Consider the following 12,398-nt stretch of genomic DNA (forward strand, 5'->3'; position numbering starts at 1 on the left):
TGTATTATGTTTTTTGCTCTTAATTTCATTAAAACCATTACATGCTCACATGTCTGCTTTTCAAAACATATTTTTCAGGCATTGCCATCCTCCACCACATCAACCACAATGTCACGGTACCAATTAGCATCATTCCACCCACATTTTATTAAGAGAGACCTATGTCATGAAATTTCCCACCTTAAATTATGCATCACAAATATAGTTCTCTAAGTTAATACTCTCAAAAAGACACCAAGGTTTTCAAATACGAATTTCCGTAGGGAAGATGTATGTGTATGCGTTCTTATCCCCTTGTTATTGTTTCAGAGGCATGCATCCATCAGTGTACCAAAGAACTGAGGCAAATGAAGAAGATGGAGACAGAGTGTATCATGTCAAATACAGCATCTCCGCTAGATACACAAGTAAATACACACAGGGGAGTGTGTTTTTACTGCAGCGAGAGCTTACTACCACAGCAGCCTTAATGCACAACCTGACCCAGTTAAAACATGAACTGATATTCCATATCAAACTCAGTCAAGCTGTGATGACCTTTATTCCCATGCAAGCAAAGGGGAATTAATCGGCTTCTCCTCCAGTGTGAACACAGCAGGATTGTTGGCTGACAAGCAAACGCGACATGAGGAATTGTATTATTGATAAAACATCACCAGCACACCTCCCCCATTTGGAAGACATGAAGAAGCATCTGTGATCCTGCCCAGCCAAGATAACCAAGCACAGAAAACCTTTTAGCTCCACATTTGGGAATAAATTCCCCTGTTTTCTCAAGAGATTTCAGTCTGCCCAGACACAACAAATAGCTCCAGCAGAGCATCAAATTCCATCTCAAACTGACTTTTTTTTCTTCTTTGTCTTTGTCACAATAACCCTTCTTTTCTTTGTTTCAGCACTTCAGACAGTTCAGAAACTGTTGATAGTCCAAAAGAGAATACCTCTCAGTCACACCAGATCAGTGGAGTGGTTACTAGATGAGTGAAAACAGAAAATTGTAGCTATGACATTTTTTTTATTATTGTACCAATTTGCTGCATTTCTATACAAAAGCAACTTCTGTCAGTTTTTCCATTACTAGGGGTCGCCAGAGCAGATTATCTACACGTTGGTTTGGCAAAAGTTTAATACCGGGCGTTTGCACATTAGCCACGTCATAAAATAATGCATTCCACAACACAGGATCTTCCTCTTGTCAAATAATTGGTGGCAATGTTGAAGCAAACATTTGAAGTGATATATTTGGAAACACCTGGGACATTGACAGGACGCACTCACGCTACAACAAAGAGTCTAATGCACAATGCAGCAGCCGAGAGAAGCATGAGTAAAAAAGACTTATTAATGTGTGCAGGCTGATGGAATTATAAGTACGTCCTGTACAGAACAGAAAATAATTATTTTTTGTTTGCTTGCAAACTTGTCATCACTCAATGCAACATGCGCCACACAATTACATTTAAAATTCACCAGCAATTGTCCTTGCAAGTGCTTTAATTGACAACATACAAAATCATTCATTTTCCTAATTTAGCTTTAATTGAAAATTCAACCTTGTGACTGCGACCAGGATGAAGCCCGTTTCAAGGATGGATGAATGGGAAAAAAGGAAGAAAATTTTACTTTGTACTCATAATAAAACATCGACTATAAATATATTTAAAAACTACCACAAACTGACAGCATAATTAATCATGCTACTTCTTTATATTAAACTTTAAAACCGTTTCCTCTCCGTCTTACAGAAGGTTCTGCTGTATAAATGCAAGTTTAATAAGGATTATGTATTTCTAAAGTCATTAAGGTCCTGTGTCTGTGTGGAGTATGTGAGGAAAAACAATATTGTCAGCAGACTTCAAAATTCACAGCGAAGTCGTCACATCTCAGCGCCTGTACCAGTGTTATGTGACACAGCGCGTCTAAAGAGGGCTTCCTGTCAGCGCTGCCACTGCAATTCTTCATTATTTTCTTTACTTGGAGACGTTGGTGGTACATAGGATTTGAGGATGTGACATGATAGATGTAGGAATTTGTCTTTACCACCATGAGCATTGTTTCTAAAGCAGAGACCAGGGAATTGAATCCACACTTCTAATAATTCTAACAAAGTGTGAAATAACTACAGCTGTCGTAGATTAAACAGCTGGACATAAATGCGTCACATGTTGAAGTGGCAGTATAAAAAGGTTCTGCATATATAACTGAGCAGTAAATTGAGATGAAGGATAAATACCTCCATGATTCTCTGGTTTAACTGTTCTGCAAGTGATACTAAAAGAAAAACTTTCTGTGGCCTGCTGAGCTCGCTCTGACTTTGTACAGTGGTTGAACACCTTAGAGACATTACAGATTACTAGCTTCAGTCTTCTCCACTCAGTCTAATCTTCCACATTAAAAGACATCTATGTTTGCAGCTGCCGTTAACTCAGCTCAATAATTCTTTATTAATCCCCAAAGAGAAATTACTTTTTGCAGTAATAAAGAAGTCAGTCAGCATTGCAGTCTCATTAAAGAGTCAGGTATGAATAATGTCCTATCTTCGTCTATATTGCAGCTAGGGATGGGAATTGATAAGATTTTTTCGATTACGATTCCATTTTCGATTCTGCTTAACGATTCGATTCTTTATCGATTCTCCTATCGATTCTCATTTGGAAAAAAGGAGAAGAAACAATTTTAGTATCAACTTTGTTTTAATAAAACACAGTTGATACTAAAATTGTTTCTTTGTTTCAATTTCTTTGTTTCTCTGATCTTTTTTGTTCAAAGATATAAAACTTTTAAATCTTTGAACAAAAAAAATATAAGTGAGGTCTTAAGATGCCCCCAGCCTTGGGCTCCTCGATGGTGCCAGGGGGTCCCCACAAAATTATTTGTAATATACAGTAAAATATGCATTTAATATAAAATAATAATAATAACATAAATATTCTTCTGTAGAAATTAACTAAAAGCAACAAATTATTTTGTAGCAATTACACAAGAATGTCCAGTAACATGTTCAACACCACAAACTTAGTCCCTGCTTGGTGACATTCATCTATTCTGACCTGATACTCTTCCCTGCCTTGATGAAAGGAGAATCTAGCGGTAGATGCTCCCGATGCTAGTCGATGGGACATGTCTGGCCAGGGCTAGGTTGCTTGGTCGCACTGCAGCAGTGGCCCATCCAGGGGAAAAGGTGGCTGCACCTGCTGAGATTTCTAATCTCTGTCCACCTGCCCGCCCATCTTCCCAGACCAAAGCAGACCGCAGACCACCTAACCTGAATCCAACCCTGTGAAGTTGGGTAGAGATAAAGATGGAGAAGCTCCATAACGCTACTCTGATCTGGGTCGGTGATGTCACAGTAGCATGCAGATCAAAACTGCCCACTGAACAGGTGAGGCTGCCCAAAATGACAAAGTGACAGGGTTCTTATACCAGAGTTGCTGATTTTTGTCACTTCCCATACTCCGGTGCCTCCGAAGGCATAAGCCTCCTGTTTTAGGCATCTTACATTATCTATGCTCCAGAAACTTCAAACTCTTTCATTTGAAAGTTGATTTTAACACCTTCACGTTACTCACATGAAGGAATTCCATTTACACTTACTGTTTCAGTTTTAGGTTAAACTCAGCACTAGGGCTGTTCGATTAATCGATTTTAATTCGTAATCGCGATTATGTAATTAGAACGATGTTAAAACGTGAAAATCGTAAAATCGATTTTTCACCTTTTTTTTTTTTTACCTTGTCTGCACACATATTAATGATTGATGGAAATACCTCTCAATACCTGCGACAAGTGCCCCATCAGAGAGGCTCTTTAGTGTAGGAGGGGGCGTTGTAACATGCCACCGGGCATCCCTCAAGCCAGATGCGGTAGACCGGCTCGTGTTCCTTGCAAAAAACTTGCAAATGTGAATAGCAAATGTAATGACTGACATTACACACCTCTACCTCCCTCATGGGTTGCATTATTATTTAGCATGCAAAGACCCAGTTTAGTTTAATTAGAAAATGTCTTGTTTTATTTAATTGGAAATATAACTTACTGTATGTTTGCAAATGCTTATTTGCTGATTTTTTTTTTCAGAGATAAAACTTATATTTTATTATATTTTTTTAAACTTTTTTTAAACTTATTTTACAGAGTTTTGCACTTTTTTCATTCATTTTTGGTTAAATAAGAGCAAAGTTTGCACTTACAGCCCAATGGGGCAAATGTTCAATAAAAAAACAGCATATTTGAAATCATTTCTTTGCCTTTTGTCAATTCACAAAATAATCGTAATCGTAATCGAAAATCAGATTTTGAGAGAAAAAAATCGAGATTTTATTTTTGGGCAAAATCGAACAGCCCTAGTCAGCACTGCTTTTTACTCTTTGCGTTCCTATCTGTAATTTGCAAAAAGGTGACCTTTAGAGTCTGCTGACCTTTGTAAGCATGTCAGCCCCAGAGATGTGTTGATGTCGAACTTCAGTCTTGATTTTGAGTTTGACAAAGACGTGTTACATGATAAGTTGTGAAGCCAGTGTGAGAGGGTATCATCTGTTTTCATCACTTTCAGTCTCTCAGGCCATTGGAGAGTGTCCAACTCTTGAGAAATGATGATGGAGGTCAGATATAGTGAGAGAGAAACACAGAAGATGCTGTCATTAATAAATATAAAGCTCTTATATTTTTTCTTTGATTACCCTCCTATGAAAGGAGAGAAACTACGATGGCAAGTATTCGCTCTCCGTGTTCAGAAAGAGAAAATAAACATGCAAACAGATCTGTTTCACCCTTTGTGCAAACAATGAAATTCATTCTGCGCTACTGAAAAATTCCAATGTTTAATGTGCATATATTTGATTGTTATTATCCTGTTTCACTGGGAAACATTGAAAACTCTTTGCTGTCATTATCAGACACTTCTGTAATAAAATGCTTTGTCTAAAATTAGAAAGTTTCTCTATTCAACTTCCCCACTGTCTTACAAATTTCTGCATATTTAGGCCCAGCCATTTACAATTGAAGTTCACTCAACTAAAGTCTGCAGAATCCGCACAATAAGAGAAGATCCTCATGGCAATTTTAGAGCTCAGTGCATGTACTGTAAGGGCTGCTGGCCAATCCATCTTGGTCAGTGTACAGAGGAGCTGTGACAGGAAGCGGCCTTGAGGGTAAATAAGCAAGCGAAACACATCTTTGGACTTCTTACAGCTCATCTTGATTTAGTGATTCACCTCAGAGGTCAAGGTTTCTCAGTGCTTCCAGAGCTCAAACTCCCCATGGGTCTGAATAATGTCATGAAGGGTATCTGATCAAACTAAGTACGAGTTGCCCAGCCCAGATCGAGCTTCCACTTACTGCTCTCTCTTTCATAAACATTGTTCCAGTTCAGTAGTTAAGCACCCAGCCAAAACAAGGTCCTTTATTAATTCAAAGAACCTACATAGAGCAGGATATCCAATCATACTGACAATAATTAAGCTATGACTTACCCCGTTTAAACCCCTTTGTGATTTTGAAAGTTGAACTGTCGTCTCCCTGTTGCACTCTCATTAGTGCCTGTTTAACCTGAAGCTGAAGGTTAGCATGATCTCAGTTTCTTTGTCCTCAGAAGTAATAATTCACATTGACAACTAGCTATCCGTTTTCCTGTGCTTGCTTAAGTCTGATACAAGTACATTATAATAGCATTCTTCTCTACACATTCATTTTGTTCATATTTACCCTCATTTAGGATAATGCCACCGTAACATTTGGGATAAATCTCAAAACTGTAACATATTTCACAACCCTGAAGTTCTGCAATGGTCCGTTTGTCAATTCCACGTTGGAAGCTTCTGATCAGTAGGCAACTTCAGCGTTGTGTACACTTCCAGTCTCCAGATGGTCTAAATACAAATCAGCTAAACTCATGCTTGCTGTGGTAACAGTCCAACATCAACCGCAGCTGCAAGTTAAACTCAGAAGACTGCAGTTAAGGAAGCACTGTATTAAAGTGTAACTAACTAACTTTAGCTGCATGCCATGAAGTCTTGAAACAGGGCCGATGACGTGAACAAGCAGGCAAATACAGAGAGGCCCAACAGTGTAGCACAAGTAAGTAAGTAAGTAAGTAAAGTTTATTTATATAGCACCTTTCACAGATATAAAATCACAAAGTGCTTTACATTAAAAGAAAAGAAAAGAACACTACCTGGATTACAACAAAGAGAGTGAGACAAAAAGGGCTATTTAGCCACATACACACATGCAAAACACAGGTGACAAATACAGGAGACATGGGTTGATGAGAAACCGGTGGAATAATCAAGAGCAAGTCCGATGCACAGAAGTGATAAACACATTCTAACTAAAGCATTGAATAAAGAAAACAAGCCAAAATAATAAGAAAAGCCAAACCAAACAAAGGCTAAAAATTGATACATAAAAGGGGACTAAATCAGGGTCGGATGACGCACGAGATCAAAACCCAAAGACAATGACAATCAATCCAGAAAACTGACCACAACCCAAGGGGCTACATCCATTTTTACACATTCACGCAATTCAGGATGTGGCGAAAATTTCAATTACTTGACTGACCACTAGAGTCTAAAAGTGATTCAGTCTCTCCACCCCATTTGCTCTCATTTCCTTATTTCAGCTACAGGTGCACAAATTTCAGATGTCTTTTTTTAGCTACATCTGAAATGTGCATATAGGCACAGATTCAATCAGAATAAAAGCAAGGTAACATGAATTAGCATCATAGGTTGCCATGAGCTAAACAACGCCGAACTTAAATAGCTAACCTCTAGTAACTGATTTCCAGCCGGCTTCCAGGTCTGCTTGTGTCGCTGGTTTGCCCATTTCTGGATTAACTGTGGTTGAATTACAGAGACACAAAAAAGAGGCTTCAAAAGTGCTCTTAAGACAATGTATAGGCTATGCCGCAGTTGGTTTATCTACAATTCATGCTCTAACCATAAACGTCTCTTAATCAATATATTGCGAGTTTATCTGCAACTTGTAGGATTGCTATGTGATCATGTGACACTGTCACTGTGTCAATGCTGTGAGATGAGTTGGAGGCATTTCAACCAAGACACGATTTTCATTGACAAGATTGATGGATGACACGGGTACCATGACACGTGTCCACATAATCCATCTATAAAAGGCCAAGAAAAATCTGTAACTGCATAATGTTGCACTTTAAACTAAGTTTCAGGTAAACACGCTTTACCGGCCAGTAAACCTGCTATGACCAGATTCAATAATAATAATAATTAAAGCTGCAAGCAGCGATGAACGGGCCCTCGCACCCTTGTGCATGTTCAGGCGTGCTGCAGTGGAAGCGCTTGTATGACTTGCATGCAGAGGTGGACAGAGTACTCGACCCCAGTACTTGAGTAAGAGTACAAATACTACTGGTCAAAATTTACTCTGTTACAAGTAAAAGTAGCTCAGTCAAAATATTACTCGAGTAAGAGTAGAAAAGTACTTGCTTTTAAAGGTACTTAAGTATCCAAAAGTAAATGCTTTTAAATTTACTTTAAGTAAAAGTAAGAGTAAGAGTAAGAGTACATTTCTTATTTTCCACATCAGTAAATTACTAAATTTTTTCTAAATTAATTTAAGGATCTTTTAACTCTTGTTTCTGAGAATTAACTCTTTGAAACCAGCTGCACTGATGTGCTGCTTTTAGAACCACAATGTTATATAAAACCTGCAGAAACACCAAAAAAAAAATCAAATGAATGGGATCATAAGAGGACAGCACATGATGCAGTTAATTAAAATCATGAACTGAAACCAAATTAACCTGCACCATCCAACTAAGTCTGGATCCTCTTCAAAGACCACTGCTTTACAAAAAACTACATCTCTGCTTTCAATAACTCAATGTTGAAGTCACTTAACTTTACAGGAAGGACATGTACCAGTACAATATAGCAATATAGAGCATAACAAACTGTCTCCCCATGTCTGTCTTGCCTGTCTCCCAATGTCTGTCTCTGTGCCTGTCTCCCAATATCCCAATACTCTTCTCCTGACGCAGGCGTAGCCATTGTTGCGGCTCTGTCTTGACAAACGCAGGCTACTTTGGCGGTATCGTTTTGAGGAGGCTTGACGTATTTCCGCTTTACGTACATCCCAGTGGAGGGCGTGCACTGTGATAGGTCTCCTCCTTTGACAAAAACAGCTTGTGTCCAATAGGATTTTAGGTAAGAAGAAAAAAGAGCAGACCTGAAAGTAACGAGTACTTTTCAGCCTTCCTAGAAATTTACTCGAGTAAAAGTAAAAATATTTGTCTTGGTACCAAAGAAATCTAATACTCAAGTAAAGTACAAATCCTCTGGATATGTACTTAAGTACAGTACTCAAGTAAATTTACTCCGTTACTGTCCACCACTGCTTGCATGTAGATTCCTCAGGCCTGGACATTTAGCGGATGACACCAGCCACGACTCTCTATACCAAACCATTCAAAAGTCAAGTCAAGTCACAAAATTAAAAATGACTTTGATTTGTCTGTGTCTTTAAAGACAAACGTTAATACATCCACACAGAGACTTATAACATCAATTCATTCTGACGCTGGTTAGGTTAACATCAACTTATATTCTATTCCTACTCAACATGCCTTCAATTCATGTCATTTTGGTCACTAAGAAAAGTTAAAACTCATTATCATCTAATAATCCACAGCAGAATGTTTCCATACAAACACATTTAACAGCTAATTATTGCAGCTATCAATGAATCAAAATTAGGACTTCACCCTCTCAAACTCAGCATTTATTTTACATGAACAACATAGCAAATACATTTAACATGTTTAACAATAAATATTTTTGACTTATTATATGGATGGGGCCAAAGCTCTGGGGTCCTCAGGGTTCTTCTAGTAATGATGCATACATTCTATTCTGCCATCAGATATATTTCAAGCCATTACCCCATGCAACAAGCCAGACCATAGAAAATAACAACGCCATCTGTGCAAACAAACACCACCAAGTGTGGTAAGATGAAAGAGGTTATTTTGAGAAGCCCCATAAAGAGACCTTTCCTACTGTAGCCAGCACCTTGTTGTTGGATAAGTAAATAAATGGTTTTGGGCGACAAAGAGATCAATACTGGACTTTTTTTTGACAGTTCCTGGCGGTGAAACGGATTCCATTTCCTCCACTTTATAAACGCTTCATAAATATTAGGAGAAAGGGGGGCCAAAAGGGGGATCAAAAGGGGGGCCAATGAACATCAGAGAGGATCAGCAGAGAATTAAAGCTGTCAAAAGGTTGTAGCAGTGTAATCTCAGCTTGACATTATGACACTAATGAAGCAGAAAAACCTCCCTGTTTGTTTTATATGCATAACCATTCCATCATTCATTTTGTCAAACATAATTGCAGGTGTATATGTTTGGAGCCAAATACTAGAAGCAGTAGTTTCTTACTAGCAGGGGCAATGTTAGCCTACAGGATAAGCGAATGTCCTGATAAGTCATAAGGTGGAAACCTGGGCTGAGCCTGCAGACCAAGCAGCAGGTCGGATGTGCACACAGGCAAAGTGATTACCATCAATCACTGTCTCTTCCTCTTAGACAGCGAGAGGGCTTTGACAGATGAAAGAGACACAATCAGGGGAGAAGCAGCACAGCATGACAAAAGATAGAAGGCCGGGAGGTAAGATGGGAGGGAGCGAGCGAGATGACCCTGCTCTGCAGAAACAAATGACACAGTTGGGAAAGGAGCTTTTAAAGGTCAGGATAGGGATAAAGAGAACCGTGCTTTGTGTGCATGTCAGCATGAGTCTGCATCATTGTTGTTTGTGTGTGGGAAAGTTAAAAAAGAGGAATGAGTAAAGCCTGTAAAGTGTACTCTACAGGTAGAAGCTTAATGTACAGTTTTAATGAGGAACTGCCACTGAAGACAACATCAAGCTGCAGGGCATCCCTACTGCTTGGCACAGGCTACTCCACTACGCCATGCTATGCCAATGCAAATGGAGAGCATTTGCACTATAAACAGGACTTCAGTGACCATCCCTTCATATTTTGTTTTTCAGTGTAATGATTCATTTGATCACGCCACTGTGAGCAAAGATCTCATTAAAATGTCTGGAATGTCTTATTTTCCTGCAACAGGATCAGTCTCAAAGCAGCGTTTCGGTTTTTTAAAAGGGATTAAAGAGTGAGCTATTCATAGAAAAAGACCATTATGAAGAGGAAGAAGCTACAAGAACTCCATTTGATAGTTAGCCTTTCTTTGTCCCACAAACACATGACCCTACAACCAAAAAAATGAAAATTCTAGTTTTATCAATGAATGTTACGAGCCAATACTAAAATCTCTTACTGCGTACACTTTGTCAAAAGATATGCACATCAAAGACTTCTTTACCAGGCAATCTTGTACCTCAAAATAAGTCAAGTTCATTGAAAATATATTGATGAATATTCCTGAAAAGTTGAGTTTGCGCAGCTTGGGTGAATTAATAACCCAAATAATCAAATCAAATCAGAGAAACTTGGAATGAAATGTATAATGTAAAATTTATGAAAGTATATGAATTTACTTGGAAATTTCTATGTCTTCCCAGACACTATTAACTAATTTTTCTCTCTATCATTGTATTCATTCATCTAGTTTTGGATGGAGGAGTGATTTATTAGTAGTAAAAGGCGTGATATGAAAAAAGTAAGGAATTATTACAAAAGCAGTGTCCATGAGAAGCTAAGTCACAAAGCATGTTTTTATTACTAGATTGGAGCAAAACCAAATATCAAAAAATAAGTCTTGTAATGGAAACCGCAATAATTTGAAAAAAACTCCTAAATATTGCTTCCAGGAGGTGAATTTTTAGGCGATTCGATAATCCACTTATTCGCAAAAGTGTAATGGAAACACTTTTTGCAACTTTCCACCTCTCTGGCAGTGCTGGATGTGACCTAAATCTGAAGTGATCAAAATCTAGTTTCCAGCTGTTTCTGGCCTCATTGATACGACACAGTTGTGCTGTAACACTACTTAATCATTATATGTTACATAAGGGCTCTGCCTCTGAATAATCATTTGAACGATTGTCCGCTGCCTTCATCTTCTATTTTCTCAACATCAGTCAAAGAATAAGGATTTTTTTACATTTACTTTAAAGTTGAGATTGTCTTGTTTTGAAGAGAAGTTTTGCAGGACGAGATATGATAGTTACGAGAATTACTCTAAGGAGAAAAACAGCAATCAATGGAAACACCAACCCCCTGGAGCGATACCTTTATCGAACTTTCAGAGATTCCATTTTGTTTTGCGCAAAAATGGAAACGTGACTAATTGTCTATGAGAAATCTTTGAAATTCCCAAATTTTCCAATGCGTAGAATGAGAGAATCACTCAAGACAAACCCAAGCTGGACCCCCCTGATTCTCCGTTCCTGCAATGGTACTACAACTGTCATTCACGAGAAGCTGTAGGATTGTCAAATGTATCATTCCAGTTCATATTTTGGAAGAAAAAAAAGGAATATGTTATTTGGAGCAATGATGTTAGATCATCCACACTGTTACCAGCAACAAGTGCAAACGGCAGGGCCTGTGATGGTATTGGTTTGTCAGCGTCCTTGGCAAAGTCATTTGTGACTGTTGCATTAATGCAGAAGGGTACAATGTGACATTGTGGATATCAAATTCCTTAAAAAAAACAACCAAAAACATCTTTTCCAGGGACGTCCATGAATTTTTCAAGTTGATGCCAAACAACATCCTGCAGACATCACAAAGGCATGGCTCAGGGGGAGGAGGGTCCAGCTGCTGCACTGACCTGCCTACAGTCCTGACCGGCCCCCAGCAGAGAAAGGGAGGAGATTTTTGACAGAAAGCAAATGCTTTGTTTCCCACCCAAATATAATCCATTATGGAAGAAGAGGATACAACAACAACAATAAAGCTTCAAGGCTAGTTCAGCACAATGCTTTGAACATGTTTAGATGATGTGGGAAGGAATGGCAACATTAAAAGTTTGTAAAAGCTGTTCTAGTTGTTCTAGCTCAAGTTGGCTAGACTTCGCTTTGCCTTCAAAAACGTAATTCTTTGTGGCGTACACTCAGAAAAGCTGCCGCAAATATTCCTTAAAGATCTTGGGATTATTTGATGGGATATGACAGAGGTGCTGCTGATTCGTCAGTTGGTCATTCCTGATCTCGCTTCCAACCACACCACAAAGCTGCTCTATTGTATTGTGAACTGGTGACACTGGACTCATTGTGTTCAAGAAGAGCATCTAAAAAGCCCTGCCCTCTGTGACAATAGCATGTTATCTTTCTAAAAGTAGCCATAAGAATATGGGAATACTGTGGCCATAAGTCATAAGGAATGGATGCACACGTTGATGTTGTTTAGGCCAAATTCTGATCTTCCCAACTGAACGCTGCAACAGAAT

General features: G+C 38.6%; 1 protein-coding gene across 4 annotated transcripts in view; it reads right to left on the minus strand.

Moving 5' to 3' along the window:
- Positions 1 to 12,398, minus strand: part of LOC133446103 (PTB domain-containing engulfment adapter protein 1) — a 118,797-nt gene that overhangs the window by 84,146 nt on the left and 22,253 nt on the right. Inside the window, exon 2 of one of the 4 annotated variants that reach the window (XM_061723885.1) lies at positions 4,419 to 4,581. The exons of the other annotated variants lie outside the window; for them this stretch is intronic. The gene's annotated coding sequence lies outside the window, so the exon portion shown is untranslated. The remainder of the gene's footprint in view (positions 1 to 4,418; positions 4,582 to 12,398) is intronic. 4 annotated transcript variants of the gene reach the window in all.

Source organism: Cololabis saira, chromosome 6 (assembly GCF_033807715.1).
Source record: "Cololabis saira isolate AMF1-May2022 chromosome 6, fColSai1.1, whole genome shotgun sequence".
In the NCBI taxonomy this organism is placed as follows: domain Eukaryota; kingdom Metazoa; phylum Chordata; class Actinopteri; order Beloniformes; family Belonidae; genus Cololabis; species Cololabis saira.